Raw genomic sequence first — 24407 nt, forward strand, 5'->3', positions numbered from 1 at the left:
CAGTGACTGTCTGCTAGTGCACGGATATCTTGATCCTGGAGTATGACCATTTTCATACATGACCCTGAGCATGCTGGGATGTTACTGGCTTAATTAATGCATTAGCCACACCTGTGTGGAAGCCCTTGATTTTAATATACTTTACCCAGGAGTTTCCATTTTTTGTCCACTACCTGTATGTTAGTATGGATATACACATACAATGTTCTTTCCATATAGTATCTGTGCTCCAAATACTTCTGTCTCTTTGTTTCTTTAAGAGGTTTAAGACCTTTAGCTATAGTTTGATTTGATTTCATTACTGATGCAGTGCTCTTTTTGTATGTGAATTGTGAAATGCAAATTCCATATGCAGTTCAAGGTAATAAGTGTATACAAATACATTTCTCATGCAAATGGTATGTAGCATGGTCTTTATCTAAATGGTACAAATCAAGAATGAAAGCGGTTTCTGAATATTACCTGGAGGCCTTCAGGTTAATGTCATTTCATTAACCATTAACAAGTATGTGTTGTGCTTTACTTTTATTTATATGATATACAGGCATTTTAATGAAGTTTGAATTGATAAAGGATTATTAGAAAATACATATTAAATAGCAGCTAACAACTGTATGTATGCCATGTTGAATGGATATTCATGTTTTAATTTATTAAATTAAATAAGGTAAAATGTACTTTAATAATGAACCTTTGTTTCTTGGTTTAACATTGGTCCCACATATATGTGTGTGCGCATGTGTGCGTGACTAGAACATTTCCTGCAGTCTTATTGGCTAACAGCCATGTGTTTCTGTATTCATATTGACCTTTAATAGGGAAGGGAAACTGCAAGAAAAGTCAATATTTTACACAATGCAGTACAACGCCTGATGTACAGATTCAGAAATGCTGGTAGCCCTGCACTCTAAACTCAAAACCGCTAGAAATGGGTGATAAATTACCCCTTGGCTTGCAAAATTATTTTTTAGTGCCATTCCTTGTTTCATTAAAGTTATATTCATAATTCATCCTAAGATTCTTATGTTTATCTCTTCATCCTATAATCTAGTTAATTCCAAAAATGTTCAATATGATGACATCTTGTGACTGCAGGTTCACAAGATTTTATACTGTCCACTTTCCTTTCTACCAATCAGGCTGGCAGAAGTTTAGGTGCATATTTGTGATTTATGATGGGTAACACAATCTTCTTATTGTGTTTAACTTGCCTTTTCCTGTTCCCCTTTGGAATATATGAATGTTTCTGTATTTTATGCTTTCTCTTAATATTAGTCCACCATCACCTGTACTTTCCATACACATTTAAACTGTATTGTTGACTCCTCCTTACATAAAGCTATGTTGCAGCTACGTCTCCTGTAATTCTCCTAATGCATTTCATCACACCCATCATCACTCTCTCATCCGAGACAGACCAATTAATTATGACTTCACTGATCAATATTTACTTTTATTTATTTGTGTGTTTTAATATGAAAGCTAATCTACTCCATTTGATGATTTAGCAAATGCAGTGTTACCTTGTGTTTCCAGTGTGAGCAACTCAGATGTTGCCTTACAAATTATAAATACAACCTAAAGTATTACATACAATAAGAAATGCAGCACTGTATGACTAATTGTAGTAGGCAGCATGTATGTTTCAGAAAATACTATGTATTGAAGTGTCATTATGTCTACGGATTGTTTACATTTTTCATAGTTTTTTATTTTTTATTTTATTTTAAGTTTACTAGGTATTACATCAATTGTATTTTTTGTTCGATGTATTCAGATGTATTGTAGTTGTTTGTCCATTGGTATAAACCCAATTGCACATTACCTTCCTGTTAGAACCACATTGTTAGATTATGTTTCATTGTAGAATAAATTAGGTTAATGAAAAAGGTAATTTACTGAGAATACTTGTCCACATTCTGATACTGTTGTGGATTTTTATTAATTACATTATTTTATGAAGGGGGGACATTAATCCAAGTCAGTGTATAGGCCTAAGAGAATGAGGGCACACTAAGGAAGCCCACTAACAATGAAAATGGTTCATATTTCCTTAACATTTTCCATAAAACAATTATATTTGAAGGTGCTCCTTAATACACCATTGAAAGCTAGTTATAAACAAAAATGTTTCAGGGTCTAGTCACCAGTTTACAAGTTCACTAGATTATAATAAACAGAATTCCAATAAAACAATTCCAATTTAATTTAAATTTACATCAAGCTTATTTTTCTTATTATTACTATGATTACACCTACAATGTAATGGTATGCCTAAATGTTTTGTTGACTGGTTGCAAGTGTCCTATCATTATAGCCATCTGTTCTCATCATAAACATATTCTGTAAATTCACAATTGAAACTGAAATGTGAATGCAAAAATCCACTGTTTATCTACAAATACCAGACTGAACAATTTGGCATTACATAATACATGTAAAAATAGTTCAAATCTTTGACCCTTTAAAAGTGCTTTCTCAATAGCAAGAGGACTAAATAGACTGTAAAAATACTAGCAACAGGACACTTGCGATGAATTTCCTGCATTCAATTATTACAATCTAATATGTTTTAAAACTATTCAGCAAGATGTCTCAGATTAATTTGTAACTAATATTATTTGCAACCAGACAGTTTCAATTGCACAAGAAAACGCTTGTGGCAAAATATGTAAAGTGCTGTGATATTTATGTAGCTGGTGTTTTTATTTTGTTTATGTCTCTGTAGAACATCATATTAAAGGCATTAAAGCAAATTCACTCATTGGATAATAAGAAAAACAATACAAATAGTAGAAAATGTTTTGTTATGTATTGATATTCATGGTGGGCCTCATAATATCTCTGCAACTTTACACCCTGTGGTAATTTAAAGCTAAAATGATTCAATACAAGGTGACACTCAGTTACCGGTTACTGCCATAATATAATTTGTATGTTTTCAGAATTAAGTGTGCACTCACAAAGAATAATCTACAATGCATTTTCAAGTAAATGCCCACAGTTGCATTATCTTGTGTGTAACCCTAATAGGGTCACTACAGTTCTTAGCTAAATTACTCTAAACAATATTCTTAAAACAACCTAAGTGTAACTGTAAGGCCATATTTTTAAGTTACAGATCTTAATTAATCTAACACCTAAATAATAGTTATTAAGAATTATTATTGTGAACTGTGATATGGTGTTTCTGTTTAGAAATTATAAGTAAATTAATGTATGCAGTAACTTCATCTGCTCTAGAATATGGTGAGTTCATTAACCCAGTTTAAAGGTTAAAAGAACCTCAAGTCTCTTCTCCTCCACTTATTAGACCTTTTCCACTCTGTCACAAAAAAGAGAAAACCATATTGAAGATGTTTCTTTCCTGTTCGATTATTCTCTACCTTTCATCTGTTAGGAAGCAAAATTAACATCAATTCTCCAAGTTAAAGTAGCATACTTGGATGACTGCAGTGAAGCGTGTAATAAATGCGAACATCCATTCCATATAAACCTTTTAGAAGCTTTTAAATGCAAAGAAAGAGATGCTTATGTGAGCTGCATCAGATTGCAATTAATTACTACATGAAAATGAAAGCATTTCTAACAGCATAATGTACAACAGGCCAGAATTTTTTAACCTTTTTATCCATATATATGATGAACTGTGAAAGAACCTGGAGTTCTAGAAATCTTTACAGCTAAATTGACAGCTACCATTTCACTGGAAGAATTATTTGTATAACCCTTTGTCCTTAAATTCTTAATTATAGTAATTAAGTATTATTAGACAATGGGGTCTGAAATATTTATGGTAACACTTAACTGACTAATTAGACTACTTATCTAATCAATCACAACTGGCTACTTTAAGGCATCACTGATATTTTACATTTATATGTGGGGGCTGTCTGTACTTTCGAGGCACTCTGCCTTGAGCATCCGTCACATTTATGTTTCTATTATTGTAAGACGTTTTCTTATATTTTAAGTATTGATTTTTCCAATTCATACCACAAATGCAGAATGTATTGTTCTTTTGATTAGACAGTTTTACAACATATGTCTTGTAGTATATTAGAATAATATTAATTGTAATTGTATTTGTATGGCTGATCTAAATGGACATTTGAGGGAAATATGTAGAGAGCTGGGGAATTCTGTTCATTGAGTTGATTGTATTCAGATACACCCTCTATTCTGAATCTTCAGAATAAAATGATTAGTCAAGGTCATCAGCACTAGCCTCCAATTCCTGTTGGATGTGTTATCTTCATCTTTCCTCCGCATTTGAGTGTTGTATATGCAGTTGTTTCCCCTTTAAATTATTTTAGAAGGAGATAAGAGGTCATAATTTCAAGTACATGGTATGTGTGAAATGCCTGAAATTCATGAGTTAACTGATTTGTTGAGACTAGGCATGCAGGTCACTACCTCAGATTGAGGGCACACCATAGACGATCATGTATCATTTGATTACAACATTGACATAAAAAACATTTTCCTTAGCCTGTTTAACTTCATTATACACAAAGCCCGAACACAATACACCATTTACCATTATAACCAGAAATATTAGTCTACAGATTAGTTTACAGTATTTCGACAATCTAATTAAAGTGTATTCCTGTAATTGTGTGGATCTTGATTTTTACAAACTCCATTTTGATGTTAAAAAAATATTTCAGTGATCTATGACACTAGCGTCCTTTTTAAATGGAAGCATGTTCTTTTCCTTGAGAGTAGTAGGAAGCCCTCAAATGTCAAGCAGTGATACAAAAACATCGTTTTCTTTGAGCAATGGCCAGATTTCTTTATTTTTTTATTTTAAATATAGCTTATTAAAATATGAAATATATAGTTAGCTAGATGTGGTGCCAAAATGCTGGTATTGCTATCATGCCACCTGGAGGCTTTGTAGATTTTTCTTCTCTCTCAGCACAGGATGATGGGAGGCCATCTGACTATCCTGGCGCTGACACCCTAAAAGCAGCAATCAAAAGATTCAGACGTGCCCACAGGACTAGAAGAACTGTTAATAGCTCCTTCGTCATATTGTAAAACCATCTGCTCTTTTTTAATCATTTGGGAAAACATGAATGTAACTGTACAGACCAAACGTTCACACTTTTTCTCAATAGTACATATCCTCTTACTTTTGTAAGACTAGGTGAAAATGTAGCCCATCAATCATCATTCTGGGGCAGTAAAAAAACAGCCCTGTGTCTAAAGTCCAGACATGTGACCCCATAGCTCCTGCTAAGGCTAGTGAGGAAAATAAATTAGGGACTTCATGGTTCTGACAGCATATTTTATTTAACAATAAGTCCTACTCATGACATTCAACTCAAAATGGTACTTTCTGTTCTATAAATGCTGAGTGAATTATTATAATGATTTCTTTGATATAATGTAGCAAAAAATACTGGACACACAGCACTAGCATCTGACATTTTTGATAGAGGCTATACTATTGTATACAGTTAAACTTGGCAAGTCCTGTTCTTGACTGTTCTAGAATATAAGTATATCACACAAATATTGTAATACAAAACAGTGGCAGCTGGTGGCCAACATTTTGGGGTGTTCTGACCTTAGATGTAGTTGACAGGGTGGGGTCTGTGGGGGTGGCTTCCAGTGGGCTGACCTCAGTGGTAGATCTATTTCTCAAACAGCCTGTAGTGGTAAGAAAGACTGATTTCATTTAAAAATGTCTAAATAAAGTTTTGTGCAGTTTGTGACACATGCATGCTGATGGCCTGATCGCCATGTTCTCTACCAGGCTACGCTCTTCCCAGACCTTTTTAAACCAATCATAACCAGTCAATGGCCGGTTGCCACTGTGCAATGCGCATAGTGGGTTGAGGCATTTCTGAGCGAACAGAGCTCATATTAAACAGAGGATGAATACAGTTCTATGGGAGGAGCTGCATTGTTGATGTGCCAGTGTCACACGAGTGGGGGATATGAAACACAGGTCACCCAGAAGATGGGAACCACAATTCATTAGTAAAAATACTGGGGGTTCGGCGAACACTATTAACCTGCTGCCCCTGCTTAAAATGTATATCATCGGAGCTTTTTCATCTTCTCATTCTATGATCACAAAATTGCATACTATTAGGCAAGTTGTCTGCTTAACACATGCGTCTGTTATAGAACAAATGTCTGAATATGTTATCTGAAGAAAGGTCATGCATAAATAATTGATAATTTGTGACACAATAACATTTAATTCAGAAAATATCAAACTGGAACGAAGTTGTTTCCCTTTTCAAACGATTTTCACTGTCATTTTAGCTTCGACTTCAAAAAGAACCCCACATTTTTACATGCTTTGTAATGTCTGACTAGCTTTTTCAGTGATTAACCATTACGAATTACAAATTACTTAGGTTCATAGTCAATCTGTCAAGGCTTTCTTGGACTCCTCAGTATTACTGAGAGGTATGCTTGAGTATATAAAGGGTAGGGTATTTAAAGCCAAGACGTGAGGAGCTTGAAGTACTTTGAATTTTGCAATATAATGAGATAACAACTTTCACACATCAACACATCAAATAGTGCTCACTTGAGAGTTTCAGTGTACAACTCTCATGAAAGGAATTGTACAAGTAGCTTGGAAATAATTGTAATAATAATAATACATATAATAATAATACAACAAATTAGACCATAGAGGTTATTGTAAAATGATTGCAAGAATATATTTAACTTTAATATTAAACTGATGTGAGCTGTAAGCACAGTGACCAGTGGAAATTAAATGTTTAATGGATCTATCTGACAATTATTGTGATACACTGTATACGGTGTGACATTTTCCAACATTTTTGCATGTCATTAAAATGCGGAAAGATCACGTATGGGATGGGAAATAATCTCCATATTTAATAAGTTAAGAATAATTTCTCAAATTAAATGACCAGGGAGCTAAGTGTAGGTGTTCAGGAAGAGTAGACCCCACTGAGAGGTGTCAACATTTATTTCCTGTTACTGTGGTGGTGTTAGCAGTAGGATAATGGAGCATGTTCAAATGTAGAGTACTGAACATGGTCAAACACTAAATAATTAAAATTACTTAATATTTTGTAATTAATTATAGATTATCTTTTTTTTAAAATACCTTTTATTGTGAAATTTACTTCAAAATCACCACAGGTAAACCTTGCTTTTACAACCACGCAATGCACGGATTCGTTATAGCACAAATGTTTTATTACTATTATTATTTTTTTATCATTAATATATCAAATATTATCGAAAATGAAACACAACATTCGCCTTCATGCCATAGCTGTTTTGTTCAGTTATGTTCAGTAATTACAAACAAATGTATGTTTAAAAAATAAATAAATAATTGTATTAAAAACAAAAATACTTATTTTTAACCAATTAATTAGTAAAATGTAAAACTATTGAGCTCTGATCCCATAACTTTGAGAAACATTTTAATTATTTTATTTATAGTTTGTAACTAAACCAAATTACACAAACAACCAAAGACCTGCTGAGTCTCCCATTCCTGCCAGGGTAGCCAGTATGCCGTTTATTTAAATTTATCTTTTTGAAGTATTTTGCTCTAATCTCAATGGATTAAGTGACAGTACAAATAATAACCCGAGGGCACGCTCATCTTAATGCCAGTGAGAACTGATAATGCACTGGTGGCAAACTTTTTACCACTTTCTCCTAATTTGATTTTCATTATGCTGTTCAATTAGTTCATCCTAGTACCCCTAAACCAAAATAAAAAAATGCTTTCCTTGATGGAGAACAAAGTTATTCACTGTTTACCTAATATTATGCATTTCATAGCTTCCATTACCTCATGTCTAAAAGCTTGCACTCCCGCTGAATGTGTAAGCACTTGTAGAAAATTCAGTTAGTAAGGGCAGGTGTGATTGGCAGGGCTTCAAAAGCAGCAATCTCAACGTTTTTTTAATTTTTAAAGCAGTCTAGGCCACTGTGAAAAGCCTGCTTTTTAAGTGGGGCAAAAAATGTAACTGTTACATACTGTAAGAAAGACGAGAAAAAAAATCGGCATGACAGATTTAGTTCTTCTGTGCAGCATGGCAGTTAATTACTGATCAGCACTTGCATTCATGTAGGACGCATTGGTGTGATTGAGATGTATAAATATATAAATATATAAATCCTTTCATTTCAAAAGTTTAAACTGTAGACAGTTTGTGTTTCAAATATTTTTTCTTTCTTTATCTGTAAGCTACTATACTGTAGTGGGGCTTGAGTGGTGGGTTTACGAAGGGGGGCTGATGGAATCTAACAGGGCACATCTGTTGTGGTTGCTTCCAAATGGGACTAATTTCTTTTTTCCAGCTTTGGTTCAGACAGGAAAATCAGGGATATGCTGAATCACTGTCTTTGATTCCCAGCTAAGCAGAGGACTTTCTCTGTGTTCTGTGTTTATTTATTTGTTTGTCAAGTTGTCAAGGCAATCTGCTGAGAATTGTCAAGTTGATTCTCGGACATGATTAGTTTAGACTTGTGTTCTGATTACGTGCAGAAGGATAAAGCACAAATCTGATCTATATTTTTAGGATTATTTCTACAAGACATGTTTCATTTCAAAAGGATGTCCTAGATTTTGGTCCTGGAAAACCACAATCCCAGAACTTTGTCAAGGGAACTGGTTCCAGGGACAAAATTGGGTGGGTGACGGCAATGTTGTATCATATAAAATGTGAGTGGAAACTTTGTAATATAGCCTAGTTTTTGAAAATGATCAACCATCCTATTAAAAAGGAGAAGTTTTTGATCAAATGAAACTTTAACATCTTCAAACTTTAATGGACAAATTTCTACCCTATAGAAAACAAATATATATTTATATAATTTTTTTCTGTGCCTCACTATTATAATGTGTAATATGTATCTATGTGGGTGTATACAAGCTTATTTGATACATCAAAATAAGTAACATTTCACTATCCATTCGTTGTTTTGAGTGAAGTAAAAAATGAAGTTATAGCCATGCCTAATCGGCACAATGTTTGGAGATGTATACAAGCGCATGGCAGCATGCTACCACATCGATTCCAGGTGTGTGGAGATCCAAAGTGTGCGACACAAAAATTTGTTTTGGTTTTGTCTGTTTGCAAGGCAGCGACAGGATGCCAGACTTAACCACAGGGAACAGAGAAGTCTATAGGGATGGTGAATCTTCAGTCGCTGGAGGATTATTTTGTGTTTGTACACTAACAGTGTGCCTCAGGCATTAGATCAAAAACAAATTCAATCAATGATGTAGCTTTGTATGGCCTTCATTGCCATGAGTGAGTGGATCACTTTGCGATGATTTTAGAAAATGGGCCCCCTGTGTGGCTGGGATGATTCCCTGTTAAATCAAATGACTGCTGATGGGTAAATGTGGTATCATTCTTAATATCCAGATGGGTACAGGTTAATTACAAATACTTTCACAAACACTTCATTCCTGGGTCTTCAGATACACTGAAACATTTCTGTGAACACTGCACTTGTGAACCATTAAAGTAAAAAAAAAATCACCAGAAATATAAATAAATATATATTTATCTACAAATACTTACATGAAGTATACAAAGCCAAGGTCCTATTTAAATATTCTCATAAAATACATGTTAATTACAGGATTGATGAAGTGTGCTCTTGGGGACATCTGGGAACATCTTTCAGTGTTCTAATTCATTCGACTTTAAAAGGGTCACATTAAATGGAGAAGTTAAATGAAGTATCTTGAAATTCTAAATCAGAACCCACTTACTATTTATTGAATTTCACAATCACATGCATATTTAAAGAGACTCGGTGGAGATGGCATTTTTAACCCAAACCAAAAATTAACCCTCATTTGATTGCTTCACTTCATTGTTATGCATTATTTGCATAAATTGCTAAATGTAACGCTTGATAAACAACATAAATGTAACTGTATGACCATTCTTACACATATCTCTATACTTAATTATAACTCAGATTCTCTAAATTTAATTTTTCTTCATTTTTTTTTCTTCTGCAATCCAAATCTTCAGTTCATATAGATCTGGTAATTAATTGGACCAATACCTGAATTTCCAGAATCTTTATTCTTGCAATATGGAAAGGAGAGACCTTATTCAAATTGGTTCATTTGCACCGTATTTTGGAATAGATGAGAAACATAACATTTAAATGTGTCATTTGTAATAGAATTACACAACTCTCTAAATCAGGTTAACAACGGGTTTGGCGAGTGGGGGGGGGGCGGGGGTTGTAATTGCAGTAGTTTCAATGTCTTGAAAAGATTGGGAAATTAGACACATTAAAATGGTTTGGAGACATATATGATATAGTTCGTATTATTATTGTTTTTTTTTTTAATAGATGGTTGAACATATTAAGCTGATGAGAACAATTAGGATACTCAACAACTCATAAAGGATAAAATAAAGGAAATTATTTTGAGACCCCTGCTGTCGAGGCAGAAATGGGTAACCCTGTTCATGGAGGGCCACGGGATCGTCTGCTTTTTGTTCTGCTTCCTTCAGTTCTAAATCATTTCATTAATCTAGTTGATTAATAAAAAAATAAAAAATACATTCCAGGTTGTTAGTAGGTGAAGTAAACAAACTTAGAAAACCTTGTAGAGCTGCTGCCTCCCAAAACCTAGCGTGTCCACCTCTGGTGTCAGGGTTTTGGTATGGGATCAAATTGTTCCATGTATGATAGTTATATTCTGTCTGTGGTGCCTAAGAAATCAATGTTTTTAATGTTTGCAATAGAAAACCAGGTACAAAAAAACAAAACAAAAAAAAAACCTTGAATCATTTTAACTAATTATAAAATTAAAATGTTTTGTGACTGTTTTAAGACTGATTTTGATTAATGTAGTGCAATTTAAATATGCATCCTTCCATCGCCTAACTTGGTAATTAGTCTCTCAGATGAAGTATGAGAGCTGCCTGGAGTATAAAACGTGAAAATGAATCGTAATGGATAACTGAGTGAGAACAGAATGACTAGCCAAATGTGTCTTTGGAAAAGCAGTCAGAAAGGGATGATTAATTTTAAAAAGTAATATAACTGGGAAATGGGCCACAAAGTATTGGTAATGGATTAATTTCAGATTCACATTCTGTTTAAAGAATCTTTAATCTGAACATTTTTAATTAATTTAATTAAAGACAGATATATTTAAAAAAACACAATAGATTGAAATGTTACATTTACCCATGTTGTTCATTTGCAGCTGTAGAGTATAAGCACATCTGACCAGTATTTCTGGATCATTTAATGTAATAATATAGATGTTGTAGTTTTTGTTCATAAGGAATCTATTAAAATGTTTAATGACTTTCCTTTAAATGGCTGATGTAGCAAAGGATTTTGGATCTAAATTCTGTAGTGGAAATGAGTAAGCAGCACATTCATATGGAGATAACAAATCCAGCTTCGTTGACAGTCATTAATATACGGGTAAGTTGTTATTCATTTCATGATACCAGTCCAAAACTTAGATTTACATAATTACATGTTTTGTATAAAAACTCTCCAGATTTTAATGGCACAAATAGGTCTCTTGCATAATTCAAGTAATGTACATCCAAACAAAAGATCCATGAAATGCGAATATGTACTTAACTTTTATAAATGTTTCTTCTTTTTTACTCTGCCTGTATAGGAATCTCAAATCAGGGTTTAGTGTCAGCTTGCCAGTATTGCTTCTGCATTACTTTCATCTCCTTATAAATCAGTCTTTATACCAGTTGCATGGGCTTTCCATTTCCATATCATCCATGACATCTGTTTACTTCTCAAGGCATTTTAGTCATCTTTAGCCAAATGATAAAGTATTTTATCAATTTTAAAGATGCATTTTACATACAAGTCTTTAACTGTTATTATTCAAATTCTGTGCTATAAGGACATCATTAAAGGTAATATGCTACCGAATTTAAACAAGTGATCTGAAGATGGTGCTCTTGAAAAATGTGTTGTTTGAAGAAGACAAACCACCATACAGTAGCCTATATAAGCCATTCCTAATTGTGCTCAGAGTAAAACAAATTCCAGGAGTTTTACAGTATAGAAATATCAATTAGACCTTGTAAGATCACAGGCCACCATAGAAACGCAGTAACACATCATATACTGTTTATTACATTTATCCACGATTTAAACATTATTATTGTCATTATTTAATTTTGAACAGGGAGCATTAGTTGTCAAGTTGTGTGTTTCTCCATGCACCTTTTATGTACATTGTAGCATGATGTGTCTTTTTGAATAAAGAAGTCACAGTCTTATACGTCATTAAATATTATTTGCCGCATGTTCACTTCTGCAATTTGAACATACATCTAGTGTTTCTGTACGTTGTATACTGTTTTCTGTATGTTGTACTGGAGGGGAAATTCATGCACAACATCCTGCAGCATTTATTGCAAAGTTAATCAGGTGTTGCCTTTATAAGGTTCATCGCTTGATTCGTCACAGTCCTGAACTTATTGTTCTAGCCTCTGAACAAACCATTAATATTGTTTATTTGCTCAGTGAAATATAAAATACATTCATTACATTTTTATTATGTGATTTAAGCTGTTAAACCCCCTATATAAAGTAAAGCAGACTTCACAATTATGATGGTAAACCTGGGTATCTGACTGAATTGAACTTTTGAAAGTATTGTTTATTTATCATATAAATGTTTTGACCAGATCTGTACACAACGTTGGTAGTGACAGAGTATCACCTTTTGTTACTCCTCCACTAGCTTTGTTCAATCTATCTAGTAAGCCGATGGTTTTATGCTGAGATGGCTGGACACATACCATAACTCCTTTGTGAGGAACCTTGATGGATAGGAGGTTTGTCCCACACAAAATAAATTGCAATGCGTTGCCTGAGCTTAGAGACCAGCAGATATTTGATACACAAGTGCTTTAGTACATCAGCTTCGATTTTGCAGCAGGGCTCAGTGCGATGATGAGTCTATTTCCCAGTACGTGCCATCATTGCAGAAACTAGCTAAATTTATAAGCTTGGAACTTTATAACATGATACACAATTGGCTATCCATGATTGGCTATGATTGGCAATACTTTTCTACATGAATGGTTATCTGAACCTCATAATTTCGTTGGACAAGACCGTGCAAATTGAATTATCTTGGAGGAGGCTGTAGTAAATAAAGGCAGCCAGGTGTTTTAGTGGCAACAGACTTCATTTTTCTTTTCTACTATAGCACACACATATATATGCTGCTCTCCGAGTATTACATTGCACTGTACAAATAGCTCGTCAATGGATCTTGTGAACACTTCTCGAGAAGCACAAGCTAACCTAAGAGATGCCTGCTGTTACTTACAGTTTTTACCGATATTGGTCAGCAACTAAAAAGTAATTGTTATCCTGAATGCTGTTGCTGTACAAGTACTTGGACACTAAGGTAAAGTTGTACTTAATGAAAAAATGTATTGCTTTGTTCCCACTGCAGCTTACAGCTATGCCCATCTCTGGCTATGGCAATCCCTCTATCAAATAAAAGGCACTGTCAACCTTTCATTGCAATACCAAACACAGCTGCAGTCGGCTCTCACTTTTTATTGTAGCTCCTGAAGGATTCCAGTCTAATGGGACTGGACCTTTTCCAGGCATTAAATTTGAATCTAGAAGATGAACAATGCATGTCAATACTACAGCTCTATCAGTCGTTGTGGCAGCCGTTACCACATCTTTTTCAAGGGTTGAGTCTTTTTCTTGGAATGCAGCTTTGTCCAACTATTGATCCGTCCATGCTTCCTGTCATTTTACTGTCAGGCTCCTAGAGGTATGCCCCTTTCCATCAGAGACCGCATGTCTGGATAATTAGAACATATTCTGGCAGAAAGCAGTATGAAATAAATATGAGCTTCCCCTGGATGCAATCAATGAATCAATGGATGACCTACCCCATTTAAGGCCTGATCCCCAATACTAGCCAACACCAGAATTCGAAGCTAGGCCCATGATAAACTACACCCATTCGAGTTAAGGCAGTAGAAAGGCAACCGTAACCTTAAAGGAAGCCTACGTTTATTATGGATACTAACGCTATCCCTAGCCCAGACCTAAACATAACCCTGATTTTCACGTGTAACATAATTTAAATGCAAAATATAGCTATATGACTCAAAACAATACTCTGAAAACAAACAAAAAATAACCATAATACCATTTCTAACTACTCTTCTATCCTTTATTAAAATGTATTGTTGCCAAATGTTCACAATGCTGCAACACACAACAAACCCGTAGCGCCAAAATCCCAATTGTTGGCTATTGGGATGTGCCATCTCACGAGACCCAAGGCCAGGGGAGTCATTATTAACAGGCTCGTATGTAAGATGAGCAGTATTACACGTTTCATACGATTGTATTGCCTAGTACTATACATTAACTAAACAATGAAATACATATAAAATTGAAGTGCTAAAGGACAAGATCAAGAAGGGAATTGACACATTTGTCCTGTGTTTACAGATGAGAAAAGGGGTTAAGTTTGAAAGTACATTGAGGATACTGGGCACCGTAAGGTTCCTTAATTTGTTTTTATTTCCTGAAATGTTATTGTTTCTTTATTCACATCTGCATTAAAGCCTGGTCTGCACAGTACACTCTTCAATTTTTGTGAAGTGTGATCTGAAGACATTAAATTAACCCAGCTTGAATCTTGGCTCCAGCAGTGTTACACAATTATTATTTTGTCTGTTTTATTACAACTGTTGCTTTAGGTTGTCTTGTCCTGGTCTTCCTGTTTATACATATATCCATTGTTGTTGGGCAAAATAGTGTTGTATATAGATGAAATTGTCACTATAATTGTCTACTCAAGAAATTGCAAACATAATTTATGGTTAACCCTTAGAATACAGTGATGTGTATTAATAAAGAAATCCATGAAGAAATAATTTTGATGGCTTGATTAGGCCTAATGTTTTTGCGAGGAAGAGACTCTGTTAAGTGAGAACAAAATCATCATCATCATGAGGTTAAGTTCCCAGTTTCTCCCCTACATTCATTGAATAATTAAAGGCTAATCAACATAACATTTGTATAAATTCCACAATGTTATAGGAAAATGTGTGTCTCTGTATAGATGGATGGATGGACAGTTAAATATATGTATATTTGTATAAATTAAAAATTGATTCTCTCCATCTCTACAAAGAAGGAGAACCCATTTATTTGCATATGCCATTATCTTAGTTTATTGCTCCCTTAAAAGAATATTCCTTCTATGACAGCTTTATTGTCCTAATGATATTACCATAAATTCATGATCCATTAAAATATTCAACAGTTTTTAAGTTTTATCATGCACTCATTGACCATTACAATATAATTTTAGACAACAGCTCAAGCCAACTCCATGTCACCTGAAATTCACTCTGAAACTCGCTGACACTGGGGAATGGAGGATAAAAAATACAATTCAGACAGTTAAGCAGTCCTAGGTGCCCTAGGTGTCCCTGCAGCCTCCTAAGTTATAGTAATTTAATTCACAATTAAAAAAATAAACCAATTGCTTACAATTGCTTAGCAACTAACTATGATTAGTATAATTGGTAATTGAATAAATGGATGCATTAAAATAAACACTGAGGGACATTGAGTCAAAACAATTGTAATTGAGCTAATGCACACAACAATACAGTATACACCGGATATTCTGTAGGCTACATCAATGGGTATAATTTATTTTGCACAACTTTTTCTTTAGACGACACTAGAAAGTCAACAAAAGGCCAACATTGATCACCAGAAAAAAACACAGAAAACATAAGGTTGAGATTTCTTCTAGTACAAACATAAGGTAAAAATGGTTATGAATCCCAATGTTATTTTAGTTTTGACAGAGGGATTTATTTGCGATAATATTCCCATGTGGAAAAATATATATAATCCCAAACTACATGCATTTCTGAACAAACATATAACAGCAATAGCAATTTCTTCAGCAGGTCAACTGAAAAGGAAATATCGACCCCAAATTGTTGATTTGCACAAGACAAAAATTGAACAACTGGTAAAAATGTCTGACCGTGTACCTAGTTACTGAGGAGTGTAGAGATGCAAAAGATCAGTATGTTTTGCACATTTTGTTTGCTCTTCATGAATGATCAAATACCTCCAAACTGAAAGTTGTATTAGTTGATAGTTAATCTGCAAGCTGTGAATTATATTGGTGGTAGTATGTTTAAAATCTTTAACCGATTTTTAATTAATTTTAATAATGTGAATAGATTTGCCTCTGATAACAGTTATATGATCAAGTTATATGGCATACTATGACTATCTTTGAGGGTTATTGCCAAATAATATACATAATATATATGTGTTTTATGCACTTCTGTATAAAATACTGTATGTAAAGAAACATTTGTGTGTGTATATATATATATATATATATATATACACACACACAAATATATATATATTTAAAGAATTTCATGTTCAGATATCATAGAGTGTATCCTGGGTCATAAGACAATGATTAAAATGTATTTAAATAGCGATTAAACCAATACTAATACTTGTGTTTACATTACATACGTCGGTAGGAGTAAGTTAGAGCTTTGGAAAATATTCATGTTATGATTGATTTAAATGTGTTTTTAGGAGGAATCATTTCATCATAGAAATGGTTTCACCTAGATAATAATAATATTATTAATTCTGAATTTAGAACCTAAAATAAAATCACTTGTGAGTACAGGTAGTGTTTGTTCTAGGATGAAAGAGGTCATATATTTATACTTTCTGCAAAACGCACATCTGGTTTCCATTAGACACTGGAGATTTCAAAAGATTTCATGATGTTATGGGTAAAAGCCTGGGCCATTATAAAACTGCTAGAAAATTGTAAGATAAATACAGCTTGGCCTCTATTTTCTTGTGTTATGAAACAGACCATTTTTATTTATTTATGTTGTCATGTGTATTCAAGATTAGTAAAGCACTGATTTTTGGAGAGACTATAATGTTTAATTGGGAGTAATAATCTTATGCCAACATAGATGCCTTAAGTCACTTCTGCTGGTAATATTGGATTTGGAAAGATAAATTAAGGTTTGATTTTCTAAACCTGTGGTCACTTAATTGCTTTTTGTCAGGGTAGAATATCAATAAATATGTTAATAAGCAACCAAGATGTTAAGCCACCTATATCTGGACATTAAAGTAACTGAAATTGTTATAAATTCTATAAATAGGACTTTGGAAACAGGTTCACAGTGTTCCATGCAAATAGTCATCAGAGGAATGTTTTATACGTTTTATAAGCTATATAATTACATACTGATGCCGTTTTCTATTTGTATAAAACACCACATCAAGGGACATTTTCCACACTCCACAAAAAGAGAAAGATAAATCACACTTGGCACACACCCTGGAATTCATTGCAAATCCTGAAAATCATGATCCTCAAAAAGTGCTGAAAACTCCTGGAAATTGTCCTATATCCTGTTGTACTGAAATATGTACAGATGTGCGACACAATGACACAATATTCTACATGTCAGTTTCATTCCTGGAAACCCATTTCATACCCTAAAAACACCCAGATTGGCTACATATATAATACAATGTTTGTTTATTAGTTAATACATGTTTATAATGGCATATACTACTCTTTTATTAAAATGTCCTATATGTCTGTACCCAATTATATATATATATATATATATATATATAGAGAGAGAGAGAGAGAGAGAGAGAGAGAGAGAGAGAGAGAGAGATTAAAAGCAGAAGGGGAGTCTAATTTAACTTTGATGATAAACAGAAATGATCCTGATCTTTAGGCATAATATAATAGTCTACCAGCATAAAACTAAATCCTACTGATCATATTCAGAAATTAAATATCTATGGGTCTGTTGTTTTTTGTATTCTAACAATGGATATTGCAATAGTATAGATGATTGTAGATGCAGTGCCAGTAGTGATCTATGATACAATTTCAGTTTAATATGTTTAGATAACTAAGATAAGTGTTCAAATAAATTAATTCTATCAACAATTCCATTGATATAATGCTATGTATCATTTTTGTTTAACCAACATAGCTTAATAGATGTATAGGACAGTATACATACATATGTGTGAACAACAACGAATAACACAATTATATATATATATATATATATATATATATATATATATATATATATATATATATATATATATATATGTGTGTGTGTGAACCATGAAAAATACAATAATATTTCTAGTGCAGGCATCCCTGATAAGGGGGTTGGATACCCAGTGTGTCTCAGAGTAACTGCTGCTGAAGGGTATGTAATCCATTTATTGACCCTCTTCATTCTAACACCATAGCCATGCAATGTGATGTGTTTAGTGGAGATAATTTCTAGAATATATTGAATTGAGCAGTGACAGAAGCCTTTAAAAATGTACATGAACGTCTATGATAACTTTGAAATTGGGGACAACTGGAGAAAAAGCTTGACGATTGGAGGGAATCACTGATGCATTTAGCATTCCCAAGGTACAGCACCTCAGACTTCTTATACAGTGATGAAACATGACACCTCTGTTAGTGTTATTGAAAATATGTCAGAGTGCACCATAAATGCACATGTATCATTCAGTTTTTAAAATTAACTACATAAGTCTGTTTTTGGTTTCCTGGGCTGTAACATTAACTGCTTAAGTGTCATTCAGAAAAGTGTAGAATAGTGATTTGCATTTTATGTATTTATTTATTTGAGTAATATAGTAATACAAAATAATGATCCATTATTAAAAATTGAAAATACAAGTATATACAAATAAAAATATGAATAAATAAATTGTTGTTTTGCTGATGTGATATCAGTTGCATACAGTGTAATGACTGCCATTGTGTTCAGATTTGGATTTCATCAGATATCATTGGCATTAAATAGACAAGGATGCACGACTCTAACAAAATGAATAACAATCCTGGAGGGCTGTAATCCAGTAATCAGCACCTTAAGAACTAGGACATATTCTTAAATTGGTTAAAATGATTATGATTATTTAGTTAGGTACATAGAGGGCATAAAAACACTTTAGCCTTCCAAGACCAGATATAGGCCCACTAGGGACAGATCCCTTAAAAAACTGCAGGTATCTGTAACATACAAATTGTGGTACCAAGGTAGGATACAGGAGCAAAGCAAAGAAAGATAAGATAGGAATGGAAGCATGATTTTTATTTATGTAATATGACCATTGGAACACATTTTGCACTTATATGTCCTTATGTTAATTAGAAAAGTCACTGAAAGAAGGAGCATCACTCTTTTTTGGTCTACATCATCCTTGCAGGAGGGTAGAAGAAGTAAAAAATATTTTAAGTTACATGTTTATCTGTGGGAGGAAAACATGCATGATTGAAAAAGTATCTATTTTCTGGGCTGAATACAATTCAATTAAATGACTGAACTGCAGTTCATAATGGTCTTAATTTTCTAGGTTCCTAAATGTTGTATTGCTATGAAAACTAAAGGAATTGAACTGTTGAAACAACTGAACAAATGTAACTATGAGAAATTGGTTGGTGCTAATGAATAAAATATGATACATTTTAAACAGTTTGTCCTTGGTTGTTTTGCATGAATAAATAATTATTGTGTAAGTTTACTGAGAGACATCTCTCTTATCTGCCCCTTCACTGAATTGTAAGCATATCAAGTAGATCCATTTATTTACCATCTGTGGAAGTTAAATAGCTTTACCGTACATTAAAATGCATTACAATATAAACATCATGGAAAAGAAATGACATTGTATGACATTAAAATGCCAATTCCTATAAGGAATATTTCAAGGCCTTTTACTAGGGCTGTTTTTTATCCATAAGGTATACATGCAGGGGAGAACATTAACATAGTAGCATAGACCTTATGTACATTTAAAACATATCCCAAAGATATTAGGATTGTACATGTGAAACAGATAATGGACTTTCGTAACAACCAAAACTGTAAAGATTATTTTATTTTTACTTTCTTCTGTTCAGAGTGGATATTAATTATCTAAGTTCCTGTCTGCTGAACAAATAGGGAATTATTAATCATTACTTTTCCAAAACAGATAGTTTGTGTCATGGGAGTAAAAGTCATGGCAGAAGTCTGAACACATTCTGGTAATGGTTTTACCGAGGTGTAAGGCACAATGCAGCAGTCTTATATCTGTTCTTAAGTGGGAGCACACTAAATAAGACAGCGCTAAAACTAAAATCATTAACTAAGCTCTCATTGTACTTTTGAGTTTGCATTAGAGAGAATGACTGTCAGACCTTTCATTTTCATTTTTGTTCAGAAAGGTTGTGCTACTATTGTGTTCTTTAGGATGTCTGTCAGAGAGGGAAGAATAAGAATGTATAGATAAAGGTTTAAAAGGAGCTGTTGGAAAGAAATGCACAAAAGGATTTTAAAAAGCAAAATGCTAAAATTTCACACACATGGCCTTGAATCTCGCCCAAGAGTGATGAGCACATACATCCCAATATAGGACACATTATTTTTCAATAATGTTTAAATGACGTGTGATGCGCATCCCATCAATAAAAATGCATTCGCCAAGTTTATTGTCTCTGCTCATGATTGCTGTGTATTCCAGCAGATTGAGATTTATCTTCATTTCAGTCAGCAACCACACAGGTCTGGATGACTTCTTGGTAAACAGTGATATCTGGTGTAGTTGTTTATAACCATAGATTTGTTTTAATTAATTTTATGTGGATAAAGGGTAATATTTTGCATTGCACCACTTCCCCTCTATGTAGCTTCGTTATAAAGATGATTACACAAATAACTATAGCGCTTTTTTTTTCCAATGTAATTACATAATAAACTGCAATTATTTAATATCGTCACTGTAAAATAAATGCATATAATTCGCTGTATGAAACATTAATTAAACGACGGTCAGGGGAAATTGTAAGCAATTTGCCTTGCTCTAGTTCTTCATAAACAACATAGAATGTCTAAAACTTTAGAGAACTGTTTAATACATTTGTCTGAAAGCTTAAGAGAGTTACTAAATTAATTGTTTACTAAGTAGAAGACTCTCAAGACAGGCTATCTAATCAATTAGTACAGTACAAACAAATCTCCACAATATTGTTTCCAACAGAAATGTGAAACCAAGTTGTGTGCTCTTATTTCTTTGCGTAATGAAATTCAAAATTATTAACAGAAGTAGAACAGCTCAATCAAGGCACTTTTATCTGGTCTTGTTTTTCCCAGCTCCCTTTGTTTTCTGACACCCAATGCTCATAATATAGATAGAGGTTAACCGTTTGTGCCATGTTAATTATACCACATGTTTATGGTCTTGAGTGTACCGTTTATATTCTGATCTGGTTTGTAAAGATACTGCAAACTATTGAAATCTGCAAGCTTTTATGCTTCACAGGGCTTATTAACATTTCTAATGTTATACTTATTCAAAAATCAATCATGTATTACTAAAATCTAAGGGATACATTAATTACAGTCCTCACACAATGGAACCATTTGTCCATAATTGAAGGTTTAAACATTATTATTATAATTATTATTATTAGGCTTCCTTGCATGGCGAGGAATGATGGTCCGGTGATGCCACGTTCCTGCGGTCTTTCGAATTTAAATCTGAAAGATGATGGCGCAAATAAGGACGACTCTTCCTCGATGTGTACACTGTCTCTGGGGGAATATGGAGACAGTTCTCTGGGCAAGATGAGTGTTCTGCTGGGGCAGTGAGGACAAACAGTTTTTAGCGCTGAGTGAGTAGCTACTGGACTGAATTTTTCCGATTCAGCTTGATGGTCTCGGTGATCAGGCAAGAATGCCAGCTTGAGGAACGCATTATTCAAGAAAGTTCGATGTGTTTGGGAATAATTATTTATATGGTTTCCTTGGCTGAGCACACTTGCGTTGCGTCTTGAAGGCAGCTGAGTACTTGGCTCAGGTTTCTGTGTATTCAGAGAGCCCGTGTAGAGCAGTAAATTAATTTCAGGTGCTGCATTTTAACCAGAAATAATATGAGCGCTGATTGGCTTACTTCCAGCTGTGGGCCACAGTCTGGGCCCTCGTGGTACGTTCCTTATTGGTGGATCCCATATGGCTGCTCATCAGGTAGCTGGCATAGGATTTACGACCTCATGTCATCTTTGATCGTGAGATGTGGTGGGACCGATTGACACCTTCGAGAATAGAACCATAGATTGCAGTTGTGTGAGAAAGTGTCAAGCTGGTGCCGAGCTCAAGTCCCATCTCCTGAATGATGGCTTTCTGTCAAGATTTCCGTATCCCCCCTAAACTGTCAACTTTAGAGACAACACGGCACATCTTTGATGCATTTCATGACCTGTTGGAACAGACCAGATTCAGTCAGAGATCTGGAGAGGGAGAAGAGTTAAAGAATCACCAGTTTATATATGTTTTTATAATAATTATATTAATGATCATTTCTTAGCAGACACCCATACAAGGGGCAACGTTCAATTTACTGATGATTCATTATTGTACATGCTTATTTAAAAAACTAAAAATTACATTTATATCACTTGTAAGGAAATATTGATTGCTAATCCCCTGTTATTTTGCAATGTGCCGATCCTTAATACATAAATAAATAAATAAACATGGAAAGGTGTTGTTACTAAGCAACACTCACAACAGGAATTTATGCTTGAGACTTTCAACTACTGTATATATCTCTATATCGAAGTCTTCTAACATGCCTTTATAGTTCATAGTTTCACACATCAAAGCTGTGCTAGTTTAAATATATAAGAATAAGTAACTCAAAAGAGAGTTTTGTAGCTAGAGGCAATCAAGTGCAGTTGGGATATTTGCGGTTTGACATGAGCCACTATTTTGTATTGTATTGAAAAATAAGTCCACACATCTAACTTCTCAAAAGTAGAGGTGAATGTTTATTTGTCTTTGACCAATGTCATTGTTTGTGACAGCTTCTTCTGGTTACACTTCAGTACAGAAATCAGTCCAGAAATCATCTCTGCATGTGAGCAAAATAATCTGGTTAAAGGAGGTGTAATGCTACAGCTTTACACATGTTCTTACAAACATGTTCGTTGTTAGTTATTCTTGTTTCCCCCCTTTACTCAATCTCAGGGGAAATTTATAATATGCAGTATGTTGGTGGGTACATTGAAATTAAGCCAAATTGTGCAACGGCCAAAGCTGTGTAGCTTGATCATTTAAATACATAATTTCTTGAGTACCTCTCAGCTCTGTGTGAGAATGTAAAATACAGTGACACACAGCAACACTTCTTCCTCCTCTTTGTCATCTTCATTCTCTTCTTCACACAACATATAATCAGAGGAAATTAAATCCAGTTTCTTTCTGGGGCTAGCCTATATGTTTATATTTTGAATAATTGTATGATGTAAAAAATACTCTTACCAACTAGCAAAAATATATCTCTAATTTCCGTGGTTCAGGAATTTGTTTAATAAATCATCTGGTGAAGCTGATAGCTTTCCACAGCTCCTCCACTCCCTTTGAAACCGAAATGGTGGTTATACATTCTCTGCTCGGTTTGGGCTTTAGACTGTCGCATTGAGCTGATGTGGCCAATGTGCCAACTACAATTAGACATCGGTGTGACGTATCTTCATCGAATTTAATCGGTCTATGCTCATAGCCTAATTTTCTTTACGCTTCTGTAGCACAAACATCAAATTCACAAGTGGAAATTAAAATATATCTGTAGCTGACAACATTGCATGACATCAGCACCCATTTCAGTTACAGAATTGAATGTAATTTTTTTTTTGTGAAGTGTGACTGAACTGAAAAAAACTGTTTGCTATTGAATTTGTTGGAAATATTAAGGTTACTGTGGCAAAATAGGTCGTGACTTCCATTGCTAACTGTTACATTGATAGATAATTAAGATTAATTTTGCAAGCTCGTAAAGTGCTCATCCAGTTTGAGCCTCTTCTCCGAATGCAGAATAAGCTTCACAATCTGGATATCGCAATTTAAAATAAAGGCTCTATTGTAACACTCTTTGCTAGTGACCAGGAATCCCACAGATAGAGTGGTCTGCCCAGGAGAGGTGTGGAGGGATATGGCCAGTCAACGGTAACTTCTGTGGTTGAGTAGCTGTCTAAATGACTACACAGTGTAATTGCAGAGTGTTTGCACAGCCCATATTCTGTATTGGGTGTGCAGATTTGTATCCGTGAATGTAAACCCCCAGGTGCAGCCTTACAACCTGTGCACAAGGCAATAAATAAGAAGTATGAAAGGAATCAATTCTGCAGAGGCATCATTACAGGCGCCTATTTAGGAGATACCTCTGCCTGTTCAAAGGAGTTTTTCACCATCAGAGTTTATTAAGAATTGCAAAAAGAGAAGGAAAATGAAAACCCTGATGAGAGAACTTATGGC

This window comes from Amia ocellicauda, chromosome 16, assembly GCF_036373705.1.
Source record: "Amia ocellicauda isolate fAmiCal2 chromosome 16, fAmiCal2.hap1, whole genome shotgun sequence".
Taxonomy (NCBI): Eukaryota; Metazoa; Chordata; class Actinopteri; order Amiiformes; family Amiidae; genus Amia; species Amia ocellicauda.